Source organism: Chiloscyllium plagiosum, chromosome 6 (genome assembly GCF_004010195.1).
Source record: "Chiloscyllium plagiosum isolate BGI_BamShark_2017 chromosome 6, ASM401019v2, whole genome shotgun sequence".
Classification (NCBI taxonomy): domain Eukaryota; kingdom Metazoa; phylum Chordata; class Chondrichthyes; order Orectolobiformes; family Hemiscylliidae; genus Chiloscyllium; species Chiloscyllium plagiosum.
Genome location: NC_057715.1, coordinates 83,002,134 through 83,006,706, shown reverse-complemented (window position 1 = coordinate 83,006,706; position 4,573 = coordinate 83,002,134). Strand labels below are relative to the sequence as shown.

The 4,573-nt window shown below is 42.9% G+C and overlaps 1 long non-coding RNA gene across 1 annotated transcript; it reads right to left on the bottom strand.

Annotated features, from left to right (window-relative positions):
- Positions 1-601: 601 nt before the first annotated feature.
- Positions 602-4,027, bottom strand: LOC122551151. The gene is made up of 3 exons (XR_006312035.1): positions 3,896-4,027; positions 2,791-2,872; positions 602-755 (listed from the first exon to the last, which is right to left on the bottom strand). It is a non-coding gene; the product is annotated as an uncharacterized LOC122551151 (long non-coding RNA).
- Positions 4,028-4,573: the final 546 nt, after the last annotated feature.

Sequence of the window (4,573 nt, the reverse complement as noted above, 5' to 3'; positions counted from 1 at the left end):
GAGTTCCACGCTTGCACTGAATGGGTCGATGTTATCTACACTGTCAGCCTTCATGTGGCTATATAATTATGGTTGCCTAGTAATAATGCTCTGAAACTCATTTTGCTTCAAGCCTTTTGGTGTCCTTTAGCCACTTCTTAAATGAACTGCAACTATAGCAAAGGTTTCTAGGCAATCTATTCACGAATACCTCAGCTCCTAAAACAAGACACTGATAGAATAACCAGATTGTTCACATTCATTCATAAAAGCTTTCCCATCACTAGATATCAAAGTCTTCTTATACACCTCAGTTTTAAAATACCATTGTGTGCAAGTTTTTGTCCCTTACTATATCTGTAACTTCCTCCCACTCTACACCTGCAGGATTCTGCACACACCCAATAAGTAAAATTGAAGCAAAAACCTCTCCCTTTGAGCTTAAGCCTTAATAAAACTCTCAATGCAAAAATTTCTAATAGTAATATTGAGGTCCAATTGTCAATCTTACTAGGTTGAAAAATCTTAAAATTGCAAATAAAAACCCATGAGATTGCTAAAGTATCGCTTACAAATCGCTTACAAAATGGCTACAGAAACACACAAGTTAGCTTACCTTAGAATTACAGTGACCTTCCAATCAAAGTACATCACCTCACACTACTCTGTATTGAGGTTCATCTTGCCTCCTATCCACCCATTCCACGAATGTCCTTTTGGAGTTCCAGTCTATCCTCACAGTTTACATTTTTTCTATGTTTAGTGTCACCTACACACTAAAATGCAGATCATATATAAATGACTTTAAATAAATTTAAACTTATTTTCTTAATAAAGTTCTGATCAATAAAGTTATAAAACTAGATCCTCAATTTTAAGAATGAATCATCTATGGAATACCTCTCCTACTCTAACATTCCATTTTAGAATGGACCGATAAAAAGAAATTCTTGCACAAATATATCAACTGACCCACAATAACAACTTATATACTGACATCTACAGTAACTAAGTTGTCTTTGAAGCCTCCAAAAAGATGGGAGGTGGGGGAGATCACTTAATATGTTGAGTATAAAATGTGAATGTCTGGTTTGGGTGTGGATGGTCACCTTTTCGATAAGTAAAGAAAAAATTATACACAGATGACTTTAACCAAATAAAAGTGTTTTAAAGCCTGTAGAATATATTGTCTTCAGCATCTGATACAAAAAATGTTCACTTTATTTATTCTGAGTCACTTTGGCAATGGCATCATCTTAAAGATTCTATTCTGGACCAGATGTTTCAGAATCATCCCTCCACAACATAACACTATACTATAAATCATTCAATTGATTATTCCGCATTTTTTAAAGGATTTAGTGACAGTTTGTATACTGATAGCATCCCACAATTTGATAAAACTGCAAAAGATATCAATGGAGCAACACAGATATTTTCATTTTGATCAAGGCATTTCTCTCCAACAACTGTCCACCTAATCGGCCAGAGTTCAAAGCCATTCAGTTCTTGGGGTGGAAAGCAGTTAATGGAGTTTAGTAAGAATATTGGCCTCATACTTGAGGTTGTAGAGAATCAGGATTTGGGGCGGCACGGTGGCTCAGCGGCTAACACTGCTACCTCACAGCACCAAGGACCCAGGTTCGATTCCAGCCTCAGGCAACAGTGTGTATGGGTTTCCTCCCACAGTCCAAAGATGTGCAGGTCAGGTGATTGGCCATATTATACTGCCCATAGTGTTTGCTGCATTAGTCAGAGGGAAACGGGTCTGGGTGGGTGGGTTACTCTTCGAAGGGTCGGTGTGGACTTGTCGGGCCAAAACGTCTGTTTCCACACTGTAGGGAATCTAATCTATACCATTTCATTCCATTTGGCATACCCATGATCCTTGAATGGTTTGTTGAGGCATGCATCCAAAGGTTGGACTGTGGATGTTAAGACCTTCTTATGATTCAATCTGGGTGTTATTTCTTTGCCTCTTGACCTCAGTTATGGAATTTACACATGAACCACATCAATGAACTGCATTCTTTACATAGGTCACTGGCTTGCCTATTCCATCCGTTATCAATCTATAACTTCACTCAATTCTCAACCATCCAACTGCAATCGTAGACATACAAAATCTCATGCAAGGAACCTTTGGCATGGTTTTACATTTGAAAATCAAAGGCTTTGACACTGGGCATTTTCTTCAGCACAGATTCTTTCTTCGATTCTTGCACCAGTTCATCGCCAACACCAACTGCAATATTATTGAGTTAGCAAATGTTGCAACTTCCAGCTTGAAACCAGCTTCATACTTTATCCATTTTATTGGAACTCATTTAGCATTTTCATTTGCCTGTGGGCATGTCTGAAACATTTGTACATCTTTGCAATAAATATTTTCTGCTTGATTCCTTGTAGACAGTTATAAGGTAAGTGATTACAAGACATTTATGGGTTTGAAAATTGAGGTTAATTATGAATGACAGTGTATCATATGAAAAGGGGAGGGTGGGACTTGACATATGCACTATGTTTATGCAAAAAAATGGAAGAATGTGTTTGTTTGCCTTTCTACTGGATTGACGTACTCAGTGATCTATGGTATAAAATGGCTTAACGTATCTCACTCAGGGTCCTGAGGAAGGGTTACACCCAAAACATTGACATCTCCACCTCTTGATGCTGCCTGGCTTGTTGTGTTCTTCCAGCCTCCTGGTTGTTTACCTTGGATTCCAGCATCTGCAATTTTGTCTTAACATATCTGAGCACAGCACTCACAGAGATAATAAGGAAAAAGTACATTTTTTTTAGAAAGCTCACCTGAAATGCTGCTTCCGTTGTACTACCACGAGTAGGATGCACACTTGTATTCGTACAATAAGGTCAACACACTAGAAAAGAACTGAAAATAAACCCGTTATAACATGTCATAACGATTTTACAGCCTGAAGTTGTATGACTTCCTTAAATCACTTTAATTGCAGTCAGTACCGAAAAGTATTCGGTAAACCGTTTGTAGATTAGCAGATGTGTGTGCAAGTCAACAAGGGGTACATTTGTGGGTGGCACAGTGGTTCAATTCCCACCTCAAGCTGTCTGTGTGGAGTTTGCACATTCTCCCCGTGTCTGCATGGGTTTACTCCGCGTGCTCTGGTTTCCTCCCACAGTCCAAAAGATATGCAGGTTAGGTGAATTGGCCATGCTAAATTGCCCGTAGAGTTAGGTGAAGGGATAAACGTAGGGGAGTGGGTCTGGGTGGGTTGCTCTTCGGAGGGTCGGTGTAGACTTGTTGGGCCGAAGGGCCTGTTTCCACATTAAGTAATCTAATTTTGTGACAAAATGGCAATTGGAAAAATATAATTTTTGGTACGACTTTTTTTTGTACACTGTCAGCATTAAATCAAATGATGGAGTAGGTTTGTGAGTCCTCCACAGAGAATAACCTCCAGGAGCAGCCTACCACATCTGGATGTGTCCTGACTTGTGGAAGAAGTTTTTGAATTGCTGTCTATTTAATACAGTTCTGTTAAAACTGATTCATTCATAGTTCACTTTGCATTGGTTTAACAGATTTTAAGGACGTCTTTGAGAATTTTTAAAAATCAAACATAATGTATCAAAACATGTCCTTCAAACTGATGTTAATAAACTCAGGCGCTGTTACAAGGTATGGTTCAAATAAGAAACATTTAAAATCCATATGTGAACGGGACTGAGCCGCCACCGTCAGCGAAAACAGCACCAGGCCCAGGCCCAGGCTCCAAGCTCTGGTTCCAAACCCCGGCTCCAAGCTCTGGCTCCAAACCCCGGCCCCAGGCTCCGGCTCCATAACCCCGGGTCCGGCTCCAAACCCCGGACCCAGGTCCGGGTGCAAATCCCGGGCCCGAAGCCGGCTTCTCCGCGGGTCTGTCCAGGTCACACTCACCAGGTTCGGGCCGCACTCACATCCGGAGAAAACCAGGCAGATGCAGCTTCTGAGGCGATCAGTCACCGTCAGACAGAGGATCTGAGAGAGAGAGTGGATCACGGGGGAGGGGCAGTGAGAGAGACTGAGGATCTCAGAGAGAGGATCAAGGTTTGGAGGGCAGTGAGAGACTGAGGATCTCGGAGAGATCTCAGGGAGCACCGGGGGAGGGGGCAGTGAGAGACGGAAGATCTCGGAGAGGGCGAGTGGATCACCGGGGGTGTGGGGGCACTGAGAGAGAGTGAGGATCTCGGAGAGCGATTGGATCACTGGGGGATGTGAAATGAGAGAGACCGAGGAACTCAGAGACCAAGTGGTTCACGGTGGGGAGGCCAGTGAAAGAGTCTGAGGATCTCAGAGAGCAAGTGGATCACCAGGGGTGGGGGCAGTGAGAGAGACTGAGGATCTCAGAGAGAGTGAGTGGATCACCGGGGGGAGGGGGCAGTGAGAGAGACTGAGGATCTCAGAGAGAGCGAGTGGATCACTGGGGGAGGGAGCAGTGAGAGAGACTCAGGAACTCAGAGAGAGTGGATCACCGAGGGGAGGTGGCAGTGAGAGAGACTGAGGATATTAAAAGGCGGCACAGTGGCACAGTGGTTAGCATTGCTGCCTCACAGCGCCAGCGACCCGGGATCAATT